This window comes from Zalophus californianus, chromosome 1 (assembly GCF_009762305.2).
Source record: "Zalophus californianus isolate mZalCal1 chromosome 1, mZalCal1.pri.v2, whole genome shotgun sequence".
NCBI classification, from domain to species: Eukaryota; Metazoa; Chordata; class Mammalia; order Carnivora; family Otariidae; genus Zalophus; species Zalophus californianus.
Genome location: NC_045595.1, coordinates 197,872,949 through 197,893,805, shown reverse-complemented (window position 1 = coordinate 197,893,805; position 20,857 = coordinate 197,872,949). Strand labels below are relative to the sequence as shown.

Sequence of the window (20,857 nt, the reverse complement as noted above, 5' to 3'; positions counted from 1 at the left end):
AGAAACCAAAATAAAGGCCAAATGTTTATTCATTATATAACAACTTTTGAACAAATATATGGCATGATATAAGATACCTAAAGTGTTGCATGAACAAAATGCTGAATAGAAATAAAAGTCCTCTTTGTGTTAAGCCTTTCTGTACCACATACCTCACATCTTGTCCTTCCAGATCAAATCTCCATCCCTTTTCCCTGTATCTCTTCCCAGGGAGTCTACATTGCATGGACTACATCAATGAGTTCCCTTATCTACTGGGTTTTTGGTTGAGTTTGGTCAACAGGGAGACCCCTCCGGAGATCTGAAGGAAAACAAAGAATAAGATAGGGTATTTACTTGGGGTATTTATTTGGGCTGTGACTCTCAAACAAAAGTCTTCATTCCCACGGGGTATCTTTACCAAGCAGCTGTTTCTGCTGGCTCCCTCCTCTTCCCCATTCAGGTCCAGGGCTGGTAACATTCCCCACTGACACTAGCCCGGGGATACTTCACCATGCCTTGTAGTTTTCCTAAACTCTACCTACACATTTCATTAAACTCTTTTCCAATTACCCAGTTTGAGTGTGTCATTTGTTTCTTGCCCTGATTGAAACACTCACTCTTTTTTCTTTTAAAGATGTACTTATTCATTTGAGAGAGAGAGAGCGTGCATGAGTGCAAGTGGGGGAAGGGCAGAGGGAGAGGGAGAGAGAGAGAAGCAGACTCCCCACTGAGCGCAGAGCCCAACTCAGGGCTCTATCTAATGACCCTGAGAGGATGACCCCAGCTGAAATCAAGAGTCAGACACCCAACCAACTGAGCCACCCAGGTACCCCTGAAATGCTCATTCTTAAAAAAAAATGTATCTGAATATGAATCATTTAATATATTAAACAGACCAGAGTCTCTTTTTGATTGCTCTGGATTTCATTACCTATTTATTTGAGAAAGCAGGCAGGAGACCTGTATTCTAGTCCCAGCTCTACCAGTATAACCAGCTTCAGGACAGTAAAGAATTCCCCAGGGCCACTGTTTCCTTAAAAACAAATTAATAGTGTAAGACGAAATGATCTCTAAGATCATTTCTAGTTCTATGATCGTATGAGGGACTAATAAATTGCTTTGTGGCAGCTTTCAAGAAAGAACAAGCCAATAGAAACAATTCAATAGACTCAGAGGTATAAGACCCCATAGGAATATTTTTATGTAACATCCTTATTTCTTAGGGGAGGAAACAGACACAGAAGAGAGAGGAGACTTTTTCAAAGTCACTGGTGATAGGCATACTTCTTAGAGGCAACCAGCAGAACCTTGAAGTCCTTGCTTTTATTCACTGCACTGTGTCACTTCTCTCCACACTTGTTGGTTTGGGCTGTTATTGCCACACTCTTTCCTGCTCTTTGCACATACTGATGCTCCATGTTTCTCATTTTCAGATCTCAGGTGAAATACCAAATGGTAAGACTTCCCTAACAACGTGATCTGAGGAAGTCTCCAATGACCCCTTAGCATTGCTCTGCATCACAATTTCCTGTGTTGCCTTCACAGCACTTATCCCAAGATGTAATCAAATATTGTTTACTTGTTTCTGTTCTGTCCCCTTTCTCTACTAGACCTTAAGCTCCCTGAGACCAGCAGCATGTCTGTTTAATGCATAACTCCATACCCAACACCCAGTAAAATGTCTGGGGCAATATAGGCAGTCAGTAAAAATAGATGTTGAATTCATTAGTGAACCTTTTACAGAACTACAAACTAGGGTATAGGATGTAGTTGCCCAAATGCCATAATAAAAGTTAGATTTAAGCCCAAAGCTCTTAAATTCAAAGTGATCACCTCAAGAAAATATCCTCCTCCCTCTCTGCTCCTTTTCTATATGGCTCTCCTTAATGGGCATGATTCACCATGAGAAGTGGTACCATCACCCTACTACCAAGAACCAGGGAGTCTTTGGAACAACGTGATAGCATTTTGGGTGACACTGTCTCTAAAGAGATGTTCCTGGCATTTAGTACAGCACAAGTGGCAATCGTGTAAAACAAAGAATTGCCCTGCCCCCAAATGTCGCAGGAGCCAAAATTTTCTCCCAGATTTTCCTTCCTCAGGTACCTCAGAGTCACCCAAAAGATACAAATCCATGATGACATGAAGTGAACATTAATTTTGAATGTTTCCAATAGTTAATGACCCTAACACATGCCATAGGCAATGAAGTGCTCAGCTGACTGGCTAGTCTGAGGAACAAAGGAGTATTAATAAATGTTGTACCTCTACGCTCTTCTTCCAACTCCAGAGACTGGTGGTTACACAGCAAGAACATCTCAAGAAGTGTTTTAGCTTCCCTCACTGCAATTTTGCTTTGACAGCTATGTTTCACCGAAGTAATGGCCACATGTGGCTGCACCCAAGGGGATGGATGCAAATATCCATTGTTCAAGCAAGGATATATTTTTACCTGACATCAACCTATATTCTATTCATAGCAGAGCTTCATTTTATTGTTGGTGAAGAGGCGAGTGATAACCTGCGAATGTACAAGTTGTTGGGAGCATGAATAACATACTAAACATAAGTCCTTTATATGGTCTCCATTCTTTAGGGGAAAACCCAATCGGGCAGCACTGTTTTCATGTCACCAGGCTTGAAGTATGTCTTTGGAAATAAAAACATTGGTTTTTACATGTCTGGAACATGGATTTAAGTAATCAGGCCCTAAAACTATGAGATAGCATTAAAGTTAAAATAGTAGAGGCAATATTTCTACTTAATACTCAGGAGAACAAAACAGAAAAGTCCGTCAGGTTACTAAAAATTAAGCCTGATACATTTGTAGACACCCACTTTGAATCACTTTCATTCACTTCTTCATGCATTCAGGCATTTATTCAATCAACAGATTTTTATTGAGGACCTGTTTTGTGTCAGACACTAAATTTTGAGTTGATAGCAATGAAGTAAATAGGCCTGGTACCTTGACTTACAGAGATTACAGTAATATCTATGTTCTGTGCCAGAAAAAAAATACCAGTCACTACAAAACTAATTTATTAAATTCAATTGTAGGAATTTATCAAATGAAACTGTCAAGTCACATCAGTCCAAGGAGCAACACTTAGAGGTCATTAACTTGAATGTGTTATTTCAAAGGTAGGAATGCTAAAATTGTGGAAGGTGAAGTGGCTCAGCTGAGTTGAGTGTACACAGAGGAAGCTGCAGGCCTGGGGCTCATACCAGTTAACACAGGGGAAGTTACAGAGGATCTTCATTGACACATAAGGCTAACAGGACCACTAAAAGACCAAATACAACAAAGTGCACTTTAGCTAAAGTTAGACTCATAGCTCATGTCATCCAAAAATTCTTCTTAAGAACAGTTGTCTTCCAAACCCAAGAGGTTTCCTTTTGTACTTTTATTTTTTTTCTATTTTCAACTTTTTATTTTTTTAAATTTTATTATGTTATGTTAGTCACCATAAAACACATCATTAGTTTTTGATGTGGTGATCCACAATCCATCGTTTTCGTATAACACCCAGTGCTCCATGCAGTACGTGCCCTCCTTAATACCCATCACCGGGCTAACCAATCCCCCCACCTCCCCTCTAAAACTCTGTTTCTCAGAGTCCATAGTCTCTTATGGTTCATCTCTCCCTCCAATCCACCCCCTTCATTTTTCCCTTCCTTCTCCTAATGTCCTCCATGCTATTCCTTATGTTCGGCAGATAAGTGAAACCATATGATAATTGACTTTCTCTGCTTGACTTATTTCACTTAGCGTAATCTTCTCCAGTCCCATCCACATTGATGTAAAAGTTGGGTATTCATCCTTTCTGATGGCTGAGTAATATTCCATTGTATATATGAACTAGAAGATGTATTTGAGCAAATCGTAGCTGAGAACTTCCCTAATCTGGAGAATGAAACAAACATTCGCGTCCTAGAGGCCGAGAGGACCCCTCCCAAGATCAAGGAAAACAGGCCAACACCCCGGCATGTAATAGTAAAACTCGTAAATCTTAGAACCAAGGAAACCATCTTAAGGGCAGTTAGGGTGGAGAGATTCCTTACGTACAGAGGGAGGAACATCAGAATAACGTCAGACCTATCCACAGAGACCTGGCAAGCCAGAAAGGGCTGGAAAGACATATTCAGGGTACTAAACGAGAAGAACATGCAGCCAAGAATACTTTATCCGGCAAGGCTTTCATTTAGAATGGATGGAGAGATGCAGAGCTTCCACAACTGGCAGAAACTGAAAGAATATGTGACCACTAAGCCGGCCCTGAAAGAAATATTAAGGGGGGGGTTCTATAAAAGGAGAAAGATCTCAAGAGTGATATACAACAGAAATTTACAGGGACAATCTATAAAAACAACATCTTCACAGGCAACATGATGACAATTATTTCATATCTTTCAATAATCATTCTCAATGTGAATGGCCTAAATGCTCCCATAAAACAGCACAGGGTTGCAAATTGGATAAAAAGACAGGACCCATCCATATGCTGCCTACAAGAGACTCATTTTGAACCTAAAGATACATCCAGACTGAAAGTGAAGGGATGGAGATCCATCTTCCATGCCAACGGACCTCAAAAGAAAACTGGGATAGCAATTCTTATATCAGACAAATTAGATTTTAAACCAAAGTCTGTAATTAGAGACACAGAAAGACACTATATCATTCCTAAAGGGTCTATCCAACAAGAAGATCTAACAATTGTAAATATCTATGCCCCCAACATGGGAGTAGCCATCTACATAAGCCAACTGTTTACCAAAATAGAGAGTCATATTGATAACAATACGTTAATTGTAGGAGACCTCAATACTCCACTCTCAGCAATGGACAGATCATCTAAGCAGAAAATCAACAAGGAAACAAGAGCTTTGAATGATACACTGGATCAGATGGACCTCACAGATATTTACAGAACATTCCACCCTAAAACAACAGAATACTCATTCTTCTCGAGCGCACATGGAACTTTCTCCAGAATAGACCGCATACTGGGTCACAAATCAGGTCTCAACCGATACCAAAAGATTGAGGTTACTCCCTGCATATTATCAGACCACAATGCTTTAAAACTGGAACTCAATCACAAGAAAAAATTTGGCAGAAATTCAAACACTTGGAAGCTAAAGACCACTCTGCTCAAGAATGTTTGGGTCAACCAGGAAATCAAAGAACTTAAACAATGCATGGAAATCAAAGAGAACGAAAACACATCAGTCCAAAACCTATGGGATACTGCAAAGGTGGTCTTAAGGGGGAAATACATAGCCATCCAAGCCTCGCTCAAAAAAATGGAAAAATCCCGAATTCACCAACTAAGTCTACACCTTAAAGAACTAGAGAAAAAACAACAAATGATGCCTAAGGCAAGCATTGGAAGAGAAATAATTAAAATTAGAGCAGAGATCAATGAATTAGAAACCAGAAACACAGTAGATCAGATCAACGAGACTAGAAGTTGGTTCTTTGAAAGAATTAATAAGATCGATAAACCACTGGCCAGACTTGTACTGTTTTAATATGACTTAACGTTGGATGTTTTCCTTCAGTTTTGTGAAGCCTATTGGTTATATATATCTATGGTTTGTTTGCTTGTTGGTTAGTTTTAGCAAGGCTCAGTACTTTACAGTTGGAAAAGCCCTTTCTAGAAGCCAATCTGAAAAGGCTACAGGATGTATGATTCCAACCATATGACATTATGGGAAAGGCAAAACTATGGAAATAATAAAACAATTGGTAGTTACCAGAGGTCAGGAAGGAGGGAGAGATGAACAGGTGAAGCACAGAGTCCTGTTAGGGCAGTGAAACTACTCTGTCTGTTACTGGTGGTAACAGTAACATGGTGGATCCACGTCAGTATACATTTGTCCAAACCCATAGATTGTACAGCAACAAGAGTGACCTATGAACTCTGGGCGATGATGAAATGTCAACGTAGGTTCACCAAGTGCAACCACTATACCGCTGTGGTATAAGATTTTGTTAGTGGGGGAGACAAAAGTCAGGGCAGAGCGCATATAAAAAATCTCTCTACCTTCCCCTTCATTTTGCTGCAAACCTAAAAACTGCTCCAAAAAAATAAAGTACAAATCATCAGTTCAATAAACAAGGAGGGAAGAGTAGTGCTACCTGGGGCTACCTTTACTAATTAATATTCCTTCATTCATTCAACAGACACTGCACAGGTCCTATGTGTCAATCAGGATCATAGGTGCTGGGGCTTTACCAGAGAACAAAACTCTCTGGAGCTTCATTCTAATGGAAGGATAAGGACAGAAAATAAAAATAATAAATAGAGCACTGACCGTGGAAATGCTCTGAAGAAGATAAGCAAGGTAAAAAGAGCTGGGGAACAAAAGTCTGTGTTTTTGTTAGGAAGATCTGGGGCTCTTGATTCAGTGCCATTTAAGCAGAAAATCTCTTGATGAGGGAGTGAGACTGGCAATTATCTAGGGCAAGAGTGTACCGGGGAGAGGGAGGAGCAAAAGCTAAGAGCCTGAGAAGGGAGAACACAGGACCTATTTGATGAAGAGCAAGGAGCCCACTGTGGCTGGAGCAGAGTGAGCAAAGGGGGATTAGGTCACAGGAGTAACGGAACAGTTTAGGCAAAGGCTTTACGCCATGGTAAGAATTCTGGATTTCATCCTGAGTGAAATGGGAAGTCACTGAAAGGTGTGTATATATATGTGTATATATATATATATATATACACACATACATACACACATATATATATATATTACACTATACATATATATGGTGTTACTATGTGTTTAACTCAAATATTTAAATTGTGTAATATATATATCCTTTTGCTGCAATATTTAATACATGTATATTGCTTTTCAAATTTCAATGTGCTTTCATCTATATAACTGCATTTTTATCCTCACAGGGGAGCTCAGTGGTGGAGTGTGAGGGAAAGCTGTGAAAAAGAGATATATGGGCTAAGGCAAATATGCAGCCTGAGACCATATCAAATTAAGCCTGGTTATCTGCCCATCATAACATGCATTAATTTATCAGCACAGAGCTTCATCTAGCACATCCCTAATGGATATTTCCAGACTATAGATGAAAAAGAAAATTCTGGAAATTGGGCCACTGCCATGGATCTTGAGGGGACTGGGGCATAGTTGGGGTGTTGGGTAGCAGTGAGGAGGGCTTTGCAGAGAAGTGGTACTGGAATAAAATTAGGAGGACTTCCAAGTGAGGATTTATGGTTCCCTGAAGTTTTTTTGTTTTGTTTTTTACTTCTAAATATCCCCCTATGGTATGCCCGGAGAATACTGGTCAAGTTCTGCCCAGCCTTTCTTAGTCAGCCTCCCAGAGGCACACCAAGAAATAAAATTTCACAATAAAATTAGGTCTCCAGCATTCATTTTCATTTTTAAAAGTCTTTAGATCTTCTCTCTGAAATGTTCTACCACCTTATTTATTGTTTCCTGGACTGGAGAATCAGGTTCAATGTGTGGTTCTGTCTATGCTTCTGAATGTTTATAATCTCTAAGACACTACACAAAAATACACAGTTGATTCTATCCATTTTATGGCTGGTAACTAGAGACAAGAAGGACTGTGATAACTAAAAGTATATGAGGACTGGTAAGGTCCTTGGTTCTTGTGGATGTTCTTATGGAATGTTTTACTAGCTTTCTGCCAAAACCGACATGCAGCATGGGACCTTTCACTTCCTAAAAGTATTGTAATTTGTGGTATATATTTAATATTCTCTGTGCATGCCTTTGGGAAGATAGAAAGTAAAAATGGAAAATATTATCTTACTATCCTTCCCCTTTAAAATGAATTTAAGGAGTGTGTGCACGTCCTAAGTAGAAATTTCTAGTTTATTGCTGTAACTTTTCAATAGTCTCTACATTTCCAATGATGAATAATTGGTGTGTATGTGTCTGATGCTCATTTAAGCGTTCAAAGCAGATGGATGTGGAGGTAATGTCAAAATCTAGAGAATTCATCTTTTTTTTTAAGATTTTATTTATTTGAGAGAGAGAATGAGATAGAGAGAACCTGAGGGGGGGGGAGGGTCAGAGGGAGAAGAAGACTCCCTGCTGAGCAGGGAGCCCAATGCAGGACTCGATCCCAGGACTCCAGGATCATGACCTGAGCCGAAGGCAGTCGCCTAACCAACTGAGCCACCCAGGCGCCCCGAGAATTCATCTTATATTTATGAATATAAATCACTGTTTGCCCCAAATTAGTTAATTACTAAATAAAATTTATAAACCAGCCAAATGTCTCCTATGTGAATTACCAGATTTTAATTGCACACCTGCCTAAACCATTGAAAGGAGAATCTCCAATTTGAAAATAGCTACACTGTTTTTCATTATAAGATTAGCATTTTCCTTGGGCCAATAGTTCATAGCATTTCCTGGCTTTCTCTCAAAGCTATCCTCATAAAATGAGTCAAAGGAAAAAAGAAAAATATGGACATTTTCAAAAAAACTGCTATTTGTGCAAACTTCTTTGTTCTGAAATAACAATGCCACCTCCTAACTCAGAGCCAAAACGTGATTTAGGGGTTGAATGATTATATTCTAATGAAGTAATGCCATTTGATTTCTAACTTTTTAAATTTCACATTCACATTTCTGCATGGCATAAAAGAACACACAACTCTTCAATACATACAGAATGAAAATTAATTGAATCCAATATTGAAATTATCAAAACACTCAATACCCTCAGATGTAGCTGATAAAAAATAGAATATCCTAATTGCCCTGAAAAGAGGGAAGGGGTGAGAAAGGAGTCTAAAAAAATTCTAAAATGCTCCAGAAATATGTAGACCACTGCTTCCAAATATATATTTTAGAATATTTCAAACGATTGACAGGGTTGTTAACTTTCCTCTTAAGCTCTGTGCATAGAAGATTCAGCTTCAACTACACATCCCTGAATAATTTTCACTTGTCTAACCATAGTGGGATATTTCCTAAAAAATAGCCTGAAAAAAATCATAAGGTTTTAGTTTGTTAGTGTGACAGTTACCTTCCTTTCTGATTCAATTTATCCCCACCCTATGGTGTAGTGTATCCTCCCCCTTTAGATAGCAATGATTATGAAAGCTGATCTGGGTTAGTTTCCCTTTTTCTATGACCTGGATTTTCAGGGTTCAGGCTAAAAAAGTAAGAGAGGTTCACGTGTGGGGCACCGGAGGTGCGTGCGTGTGACTGCGTGTGCTGCATGAGTATGAATATGTGGGTGTGTGCATCAGTGTGAATGCATGTGTGTGGGGGGGTGCACTTACAGTGAACACACTGGACTTGGGAGTTAGTCAGAGTGAGACTGAAGTCCCAGTTCCACTGCTTACAAGCTGTAGGACTGTGTTGAAGTTACCTAATTTCTGAGAGCCTTGGTTTCCTCATCTGTAAATGGTAAGTCATGTAGTATGGACTATAGCTTTGTGCAAACTTCTAAGAACTATCTGTGATGGTTAATCTATATGTCAACTTGCCTCAGCTATGGTGCCCAGTCGTTTGGACAAACGCTAGTCTAGATGTTGCTGTGAAGGCATTTGCGGATATGATTAACGATTGCAATAAGCTAACTTAACTAAAATAGATTACACTCCAAATTATGGATGGTCGTAAGAACGAAGAGTGAAGTTTCCCAAGGAGGAAGCAATTGTGCCTCAAGACCGCAACATAGAAACCTTGCCTGAATTTTCAGCCCACTGGTCTGCATTACACATCTGGGGCTTGTCAGCCCCCAAAGTTACATGAATTAATTCCTTAAAATGAAATCTCTCTCTATATATAAACACACACACACAAACACACAGACACACACACATATCATGGTTCTGTTTTCTGAAGAATCCTGACTAACATATTATCTCATGTTGTCGTCATGGAAATGAAAGAAGTCCCCTATGAGGCTAGAATATTGTATGTAGTCAATACATTCAGGTCCCTTTACCCCACTATCCCCTCTCCTCCAAAAGTTACAAGGAGTCCACTCATAAGGCAAGTACTGAAAGCAAATTGGCTTTGTCCTTTGGGATTTGCAGGAGAGCTGGGGAAGGGGACAGAAGGAGAGAAAATCATACAGGATAGACGCTCTCACGGGAGCTGCCTGAGACCAAAAAAAAAAAAAAAAAAAAAAAATTAAAGTCCAGTGTGTTATTTGCTGTCTTTCAGTTCAGATCCAGCCCTAGGCTGGGTCTCGTTCTGCCAGAGGAGAGGGCTCTAAGTCTGGCTGGAGTCATTATCTTTTAAATGAGAGCTACTGACCTGATTTCTGGAAACCATCTCACATCAAACCCAGACCCAAACTGTGTTTCACTTGGGCTCTGGCCTCTCAAAAGCAATTGGAGAAAAGGGACTCAAAAATAACTCCATCAGAAGAAGCACTAGAAAGTGAGGCTGAGGCTTTTCTTTGTCACTGAATGTGATAAAAATAATGCAAGTCCTTAAGTACAATCACCGCTCCTGATCAGAATTTCTAAGGGAGAAATTTAAACCAAAGTCAGCTCAGTTTCACAGCTGACACTACTTTCATAAGGTCTTATTTCTCAATAACCAGACATATAATTCACTCTCATCTCTCTCTGGACTCCCTAAAGCCTCCTAATGTAGGTTAACCTGATTTCACTTGGGAAGATGTTCAATTTTATGATCGTAGTTACTTAGGAAAACACAATCGCAAACTTCCATAGTCAACCTAAACCAATTCACAAATTCAAAATTTTGGTGGCTTTCTTCATGTATTAAAAAACTGATTTCCAAAGATATGTGTCTAGGAAAGGGTTACGGGGACACTCATGCCCTATTAGAATGGAAATGGGGCAGATCTTCCTGAAGAGCAGTTTGACAACATACACCAAAATGCAAAATGTGCATATCTTATTACTCTATGTTTTCACTTTAAGGAAATGATCTAAAAGAAAGAAAACAAATATGCAAAGATGTATCCATGAGAATCATAATTACAATGTCGAATACAACATAAAATAAAACCAATATAATTATCCATAAGGATAATGCATAATGATCATCCATACAATGAGAACTATCTCATTGTATGAGCTACCACAGGTGAATCATGCAAAACTATTTTATGTCCACATTATATTAAGCAGAAAAAGGAGGATTTAGAGCATGCTCCCATTTTGCTTTAACAAAAATATTATCTATATATAAAATCCTGAAGATAATTGTTATCTCCGGGATGTTAGATGAAAGAGTACTATTATTTCTTTATTTTTGTATTACTTTTTTGGGATAAGTGGTCCATTTTTATAATCAGGAAAAAAATAGTTATTTAAAATACTAACCAGAGAGAAACTAATATAAAATATTTGTTTTCATATATTTTAAGGAAATTTTTAATTTTCAGAGTTTCAGAAAATTGATCAGTAATTCTTAATGTAAAGCATAAGCAGAAGTGGATTTTTTTTTCCACATTCAAACAATTCTCTGAAATCCAAGGAGTCCACAAGAGACTCTTGAAATGCTCAGTAACCTTGCAGATAAGAGTGTAGGCTGAGAGCCATGGTAACTACTGAATAAATACGTTTGTCAGTGTCTCTAACTCTGTGGAGATGCATGAGCAGTTTGTCAATGAGTGACTTACATACATGCAGATGGATTCCAAGCCCTGTTTACCATTGACTCTATCCTGTGCAAGTTGACAGAGATTTTTTATCATCTCAGCTGAAGCTACTTCTACATTTTAAGTTTGTGTAGCAATTTCTCTCTGGATATTTTCCCATTAATTTTCCAACAAGCCCATCTTAAAACCAAACTCCAGGCAGAATGTGGTTTAACATGAGATCAGGGGTAAGGAGAGCTCAGTCATTTTTGAAGAGGGCTGATGTGTACAACAGGGAAATGTGTAGTATTTGTCTATCAAGACAACAAACTAAAGGCAGCAATCCGGTTTTCTGTTCTAGGACTTAACTGTGAATGGAGAGGTATGGTGAGCCCAGCTGCTTCTAAGTTGTGTAAAGGAGTGACAACAAAATAAATATAAAAAGTAAAATTGGTAAATAATAATAGATAGATAATAAAATTTAACAATCAATAAGGCAGATCCTGGAGTCCCCTTGTTATGCCAGTTTTAATCTTTGAGTTTCTGCCTAGTGGAGAGGTGGGAAATGGGTTATGTGGAGGAGACAGAGCAGAGTAGAAGTAGAATTTGGAGGACTCAGAATTGAACCATTTAGCAACTGGTATAAAATTATTTCCATATTTTAACAATGCTACAGCCCTATGCATCTTTGATTTACGCACCTGGCATTGAGACTAACTGTAGCACCTGGGTGGCTCAGTCAGTTAAGCATCTGACTCTTGATTTTGGATCAGGTCGTGATCTCAGGGTTGTGAGATCAAGCCCCTGGTCGGGCTCCTTGCTCAGTAGGGAGTCTGCTTGAGATTCTCTCTCTCTCTCCCTCTCCCTCTGCCCCTCCCCCTGTTTGCACTCTCCCTCTCACTTGCTCTCTCTCTCCAAAAGAAATAAATAAATCTTTAAGAGAGAGAGAGTGGGAAACTAGCTCTAGAAACCATGCTTAAATCGGGATTCCTTTAAGTCAGTGATTCTAAAATGTGAGCATCCCCCCCACGACTTCCAATCACAGGGACATTTGGCAACACTTGGGAGACATTTTTGGAGCTACCAGTATCTAGAGGTTAGAGAGCAGGAATGCTGCTAAACATCCTACAGCCTCCACAATAAAGAGTAACCTGATCAACTATACTTCAATTGAAAAAAAAAGAAATGGAAGAATTATCTGGCCCCAAATGGCGATAGTGCCCAAGCTGAGAAATACTGCCTTGAACATTGTATAAAAGGTATAATAAAGTCTTCTAATAATATTCTTTTACAGGATTAATTGATATTTCAATGGTCAAAATAATCCAACAGGACATAACACAGAAATAACTTCAAAGCTGCTAATGTCTGTGCTCCTCATAATGTGAAGCATATTTCTCTTGCTCTTTGATAAAACAGGAAACCTCAGACATAGTAACATCCTCAGATTAGTTCGGCATACCAAAGGCATTGAACAATTTACTTATGTTCCATTTGCAAAGTCAAAAATACCAACTACAGATTCTTTAAGAAAGGCCGTGTATTCAGAAAAAAAATGACAGCAAGTTATTTCCCCAAAGAGCTCCGATTAAACTATTAACATAACCATGAGATGATTAAAATTTTGTCATATATACATTTCCCAAGACAAAATGCTTTAAGAACTACTATAGAATGAATGTTTGTGTGCCCCCAAAACTCCTGTTAAAACCTAATCCCCAGTGTGATGATATTTGGAGGTGGGGCCTTTGGGAGGTAATCAGGTCATGAGAAATGAGATCTCAGGAATGGGATTAGTGCTCTTATATAGAAGAAACCCCAGAGAGCTAGCTCCCTTGCGCCTTTCAACAAGTGAGGACACAGTGAAAAGACAGCTGTCTATGAATCAAGAAGCAAGTTCTCACCAAGCACCAAATGTGCCAATGCCTTGATCTCAGACTCCCCAGCATCCAGAACTGTGAGAAATAAATTTCTGTTGTTTACAAGGCATTCAATCTATGGTATTGGTTACAGTAGCCTAAACAGAAGAAGACAGCAACCAGCAGCATTGACCCCAATTCTTATAAATTCTTGTGTGTGTAAGTTGGAGGGTGCCTCTGATTTGCCTTATTTTAATTAGAAAAGATATTGACAGATATTTTCTGTCAAGATCCTTGACCAGTGGTTTGTGTGAATGTGTGTTTGTGCACATGATTGTGTGCATATGTCTGCCAACTATCACAGACCTGATGTTGCTGAAGTAGGAGTTTACAAATGTGTAGTGTGGCACCATTAGAGAGAAGCTTCATCTATCCTAGAGAAAGGAAGGCTCAAATGCTTCTTCAGCGGAATAGGCTTCATGTTCTTGGGATTTAGTATTCTAGTATTTAATATTTGTGCCATTAGAAATAACCGATTATTGAAAACTAAGTATTTTTCCAAGACATGTTTTTTTTTAAGATTTTATTTATTTATTAGAGAGAGCGAGCATGTGTGTGTGTGTGAGTGAGGGGGTGGGCAGAGAGAGGGAGAGAGAGAATCTCAAGCAGACTCCCCGCTGAGTGCAGAGCCAGACAAAGGGCTTCATCTCAGGACCCCAAGATCATGACCTGAGCCAAAATCAAGTCAGACGTTCAACTGACTGAGCCATCCAGGTGCCCCTTCCAAGTCATGTTTTAAGAATTGTGGATTTAAAGGGGAAAAATCATGTCTATGCCAGCCAGTGCACAAACCCACTAAAATGCAGAAAGATATGTTGCTTCCTAAGGATTATATAATCAAAAGACACATCCTATCTTTACCAATTGTTATCAATACAATCTGAAGTTGATATGGTACTTCATAGTTTATCTAAGGACAACGCCTCTCATGAATCAACAACCATCCCTCTTCCCACTTAGGAGAAAGATCTTTGCACAATTTGATGTTTGCCCAGACTTATAAAAATGGCATCAATAATGCATGTCTAGATAATTCAATAAGTGGCATGTCTCAAAACAATAAGTAAAGTAACAGCCACTATAAATTATTTTTGCCTCTGGAATTTTTCAGCCATTTATGGAGTTTTAGAATTCCAGACATAAATTTTCTTTTAATGATCTCCATGGCATGGGATCTGCAGAAGGTGAATTCCCAGAAAGACTTCAAAGTCATACATTTTTCAATATATCAAGGGTCTAAGTGGAAAAAATAGGCATAAAACAGCAACTTTCAAGATAAGCAAAAACTTGAAAATTTCTAGCATGCACCACTTCTAAAAAGCCTACTAGGTTGCTCAACAATATGAATGTACTTAATGCTAATGAATTGTACATTTAAACAAGGTTAAAATGGTAAATGTTATGTTACGTATATTTTACAAAAAAAGAAAAAGAAAAGAAAGGAAAGGAAAAGAAAAGAGAAAAAAGAAAAGAAAAGGAAAGGAAAAGAGAAGAAAAAGAAAAGAAAAGAAAAGAAAAAAGAAAAGAAAAGAAAAGAAAAAAGAAAAGAAAAAAGTAAAAGCCTAGTAGGAAAAGCCAGTTCCTGGGTAAAAATTCTCAAGATGAGTCTCTTTCTAGACTTATAGTTTATTAAATCTGAGTCTGTGCTATAATCTCAGTATCAACAACCGCTTCCTGCCCTCTCTTTAACTTTGATGGGCTGGCTACGCATACTCACACCAGAATGTCCTGTGTACTGGGCGTCTCTTGTGCCTTTTCTCATGTCTTCTTGGCTCAACTTTTTTGTTTTTTAAGATTTTATTTATTTATTTGTTTAGAGAGAGAGGAGAGAGCATGAGCAGGGTTTGGGACAGAGGGAGAAAGAGACTCTCAAGCAGACTCTGTGCTGGGTGTGGGGCCCGACACAGGGCTCGATCCCACCACCCTGAGATCATGACCTGAGCCAAAATCAAGAGTTAGGCGTTCAACCGACTGAGCCACCCAGATGCCCCTTGCCTCAACTTTTTACTGCAAGCTGTCACTTAGGACCCACCTCAACACAAGTGTAACTTCACGGCACCTCTTCTCACTGTACCACAGACCCACCGCTTCCTGCCCCAGGGTTTCTCTGCTGTTACTGCCTGGTACACCTGAGGAAACTACTCAGACATTCTTATGCATGCACAGTTTGGAAGTACAAGGAAGTTAACACCACATAGAAAATCAGGCAACTCTGAGGCACATTCCGCATAGCTCATTAGAGGATCCCCAACATATAATATATTTATATCTATAGATGTATATGTTTATGTATGCAGCACAGAACCTCTCTGGAAGGACACCCAAGGAATTGGTGATATTGTTATCTCCAGGAAATGAAACTGGGTGGCTGACGGGGGTGGAAAGAGAATTTTCAATGAATATTCCTTTATGCCTTTTGAATTTTGAACCATGTGAATGTTGGGACATCTTATTTGATGTGAGAACACCTAAATAGTCAGGCTGATTCATGTCATATAGACTTGGGGGGGGGAATAAATTAAATATGGCAGAGTTGTCAGTTTGAGAAATTACCTTAAAAAGTCAAGCTTGTCACAGATTATCTTCCCATAAAGATGCTTTTTATAGAGGAAATAGCATTAGAAGTTCAGAAAGCAATCCTCACATTATCATGGTCACATTTTCGACAGTACATGTCGGAATGTTGGAATTAAACTGTTGGTTAGAAACTATTTCTGGTGACCTCGAATTGATTATATATCAAAAGTAGTAGAATGGTGTGCCTCATACATCAGTCTACTAAACTAACTGACAAAGGCATTTTGCTTTCCTGTGATATTAAGCAGAAGCCTTGGTCTAGAAGCACACTCAGGTGAATCCAGACAAATTCTGTGAGATCATTTCAGAGGAATTCTTTGATTTGGGTAGACTTCTCAAAATGGCCCCAAGTGCTTCCAGTGTTATATCACACTTTGGCTACAAAACAGATTTCCATATCACAAAATATAGAAAGTCGGTATACCGCCATTAAGTCTGTTATAAACGCAGGGGCTAATTTTAATGATGGTTTCTCCCATGTTTTAAGCAAGCATGAGAAATGAAAATCTGTTTTACAGGAAGATTAATCAATGACATTTCAAATAACCAGTCCAACCTTAGTGAATGTAATTTTCTATTCATATAATGTAGCTAAACAATGAAAACTTTCAGGAATCTTTTTGTGCATAAAACCTGGGTAAAATGTTTATCCAATGGGAAAATGTAATAGAAGATGGTTTTGGCTTGCTTTTCTCACAAAGTGTATCAGCACAGGAAAATATGTACGGGTTTTCAACCTCCATTGTGTGCACAAAAAGAAGATACCACTCATTTGCATGTGCCTAAACCATGGGATGTGTTCTCCCTACTTTCCTTCTGTGTTTTACTAATTAGATAGGGATTTATTCTTGATAAAATTACAAAATCAAATATGAGTTAAATCAAATTAAAGCAAATGATGAAACTAGACATTCTTAAGCACAATAGAAAAGCAAAAGAACCACTGCACATCTCAGCTACTCTAAAAATTAAACTATTGTTGGCTGTCCCGGGTTTTTGTCCACAATAATTCATAGGAAATACTATCACATGTTGGAAGAAAGCATAATTAAGATTGCCTATTGGCATTGCCCTACATAATATAATCTGTTTATTCAGAAGTTCCACTTTGTCTTCCAAAGGTTGATTCAAGAGCTTCTTAATCCGACAAGATATGTTTTATTATGTTTTCCTTTGTAATGAATATTGGAATAGTTAATGTAGGGACTGATTCTTTATTGAAAACAATATATTACAGGGAAAAACTCTGTCTGAGAAAGCAATCTCCCAGTTCCAGTGTGGGTTTATTAACCATCTAAATTTGATCTTCTCATGAAGCTAATTTTTAATTGTCCAAAGTACATGCAAGGTCTTTTATACCAGAGAAAAAAAGTGACTATTTTAAGCTAAACACTTATTAAGTATCAAAAGCAATAAACCTCACTTAGTTTGTACTTAATAGGCCTTATATTTACTGAAGCCTGAAACTCTTGGTTATTACCACTTATATAACATTAAACTTGGTGCTTATGTAAGACCATGATAGAGGTGACATTAGCCAAATTTAAAAACTCTTCATTAGAAATTGCCTACTGCTCAACAAGGGACATTTTAGAACTACTTGGAGATTTACAATACTTAAAGTAAGTTTCTGGGGGTGGTTTAGAAACTACTTCCTGGAATTCTAGGGATGAAACATTTAATTCAGAAACATCAATTTCCCTTCCCCTGATTCGATGCCACTATGGAGGAATACATTTTGCATCCCAGATATGTCGTTTCTGGGCTTCTAGTAACATCCATTGTCTTTCTTCACCATTCCAAAAATCTATAATTTCCCTGGAAACAATGAGAAGGGTTTTTTTCCCCACAAAAATAGTATCTATTCAATTCCAAAATAGTCAAGGCACTGTTTGGACAAATAAATCAGCTTATTCAACAAAATTGAATCCATGATGTCATGTTAACAACAACAACAACATTGGTGGTGGGGATATTTAATTACTTAACCTGCAATTGGTAATTTTACAGGTTCAAGAGCCAAAATATTAGTCTATGCTTTCAACCCCTAACCCAGATCAAATTTGTTCTCAATCCAACCTAGAAGGGGGCCTGGTGAAACACCAAGGGATAATTTTAAGGGTCATATTCTAGAGAAAGTTTTAAGCAGTGAAGAATCTGGACTATTTTTTTTTTTTTCTCTAGAACTCACCTGGATAGAGCACCTTTAAAGAATTAACACATCTTATCCAGGGACTTGTTCAAAACATTCTTCTATTTGTGAGTCTCAGTAGCAGACAATCCCCCCAGGAGCTACTCTGGGCATGTTGGACATGATGGACCCGACAATATATGGAATGAAAAATGATAGGCTGACCCTCCAGTTGAAATCGATCTGTTCCTTTCAACTTTGAAGCGTAAAGAGTTATTTGTCATTTTCACTCACTCTGCAGGTATGGAATTTACTTGTAACAGTTTATGGGGTTGAAGCTTTGGTCACTGTGCAGTACTCTATTTCTTTTCCTACTGCAGGGATGCAAGGCCCGAATATGGCTTATAGCCTAGGCAGTAACCAAAATGACAACATGTAGGAAAGAATAAATTGACTGACCCCAGAGCTAAGCATCCATCTCAGAGATTTATGGTAGGGACCATGAAGAGATATCTAGTAGCCAAGAAGTACTTCTAGAGTCCTTGAATTTATGGTACTCTTCATTTCAATCCACCTAAGAAATTGGGGTTGAAACAAACACGGTCTTATATTCCCAATACTACAGTAATTGTGGTAATGGTGGTCATGCTGTTAGTAATAATAACTGTTATAGAAACATTATAACCTGATATTCTTAGAGTTCTATAGTAGATTTTGCTATAACTTTCTGAAGAAGGCTGACTGAACCTAACTGAAAAAAGACCTATCAGCCTATGTGTGGTAAAGACACTCCCCCCACCCCCAGTTTTACTGAGATATAATTGACATACAGCCCTGTATAAGTTTAAGGTATATAGCATAAAAACTTAACTTTCATATGTTGTGAAGTGATTACAATAAGTTCACTTAACATCCATTATCTCATATAGATACAAAAAATGGTTATTTTTCCCTTGTGATGAAACATTCTTAGGATCTCTTCCCCTAAACCCTCTTGCCAAGAGGAAAAAGGAAAAATACTTAGGTGCCGCAGAAAAAAATAATGAGGCCAAGTAAAGAATTTGGATGCAAAAAAATGTATGCCCTTAATTAACTATACAAACTTGACTTATTTATTGAATCTCCCTAGCTCTCAATTTTATCATTCTCACAATGAGAGGTTAAATGACATCTAATTTCCATCTTGATTCAGAAATTCTAAGATTCTATGATTAAATATGTCAGCAAACAATAAGTGAATATTAGTTTCTCACCAAAATTACTTCCAAGCCCACATTTCACATTTTGTGTAAACATAAAGAGCTATTTATTTTTCATAATTAACCCTGAGCAATACTTGAGGCATTTGAACAAGATTATCGAATACATTTATTTCCCCATAGGGTGACCAGTTAAAACAGGACTGTCTCAGTCTTACAACTTAAAAGGCCCATGTCCCAGAAATCTCCTAGGCCGGTGCAAACCAGGAAGGCTAGTCACCCTATGTCACTACCATACTACTACTGTCACTCCAACCCGCATCCTCCATAGCTCCTCTCTCCCGTAGGAATTAATACGCTCAGTCAGAAGATTCAGTTCCACTCAGTTACTGATTTTATCTCAACGAAGAAATGTACTGGATGTGAAATCTTTTTTTTTTTTTTTCAAAGATTTTATTTATTTATTGGAGAGAGTGAGAATGGACAGAGAGCACATGAGAGGAGGAAGGGTCAGAGGGAGAAGCAGACTCCCTGCCGAGCAGGGAGCCCGATGCGGGACTCGATCCCGGGACTCCTGGATCATGACCTGAGCCGAAGGCAGTCGCTTAACCAACTGAGCCACCCAGGCGCCCTGGATGTGAAATCTTGCTACCCCTGACCCCTTATCTATGGCCCTGACAACCTGCCATACCCTTCCCCCATTCTCAAGAAAGCGTTGTGCCTGCCATTTGTACTCCCTGATGAAAGCCAGAGTCTTCTTTTGAACCAGTTCAACTTCCCACCTGATAGTGAGTTCTACTACTTCTTTTATTTCTACAATGACCCCGAAACTGGGCTCTCCTCTCACTATTCCATCCTCCCATTCAGTCTTGAAAGAGAATCTAGGCCAGCCCAGGTCAAGTTGAGATGAACCTATCCCTTTGAGCATCATAATGTAGGCAAACATCCACCTCTGCAACCATCCCTGGTTCCTCTCAGTGCTGACTTCTCTATTCTTCCACTGGCTTGCATTGTTGGAGATGCCAGCCCAACATACAGCCAAGCTCACTACATTGGGATATGGCCCTGTCATCCTAAACTTGACATTTCTCATATTTGACTCCTTCAGCTTTAATTTACTGCTGAAATCTGTTGTGACATAGGTGGTACTAATGTTCAAGACTCTGCTTCTCCCCCACATTGATATCAGCTATTCCTCAACGTTGTTGGAACATGGCTACAGAAAGGGTTAAGTCAGTAAGAGAATGAGATTGCTAACCCCCATGAGAGTCTCTTCAGATACTTGATGGACAACTAGAATTTCATGCAATTTTAATGTACATGTATTCTATTATTTTAGCATGGAAAAAGTATTCTAGGTGAGGAGTCATGATCTTCAACTTCAAATGATATCTTCAGAGGATACTGGGTAGGAATCAGATCTGCTCTCTATTGTCAGTCACTAGAGCAACAAGGAGTATTGATTGAATCTAAT

At 38.6% G+C, this 20,857-nt stretch overlaps 1 long non-coding RNA gene across 4 annotated transcripts in view; it reads right to left on the bottom strand.

The window, feature by feature from the left end:
* Positions 1-20,857, bottom strand: part of LOC113916789 — a 101,508-nt gene that overhangs the window by 46,126 nt on the left and 34,525 nt on the right. For all 4 annotated transcript variants that reach the window (XR_003518033.2, XR_003518032.2, XR_003518031.2 and 1 more), the window contains exon 2: positions 153-301. This is a non-coding gene — a long non-coding RNA (uncharacterized LOC113916789). The remainder of the gene's footprint in view (positions 1-152; positions 302-20,857) is intronic.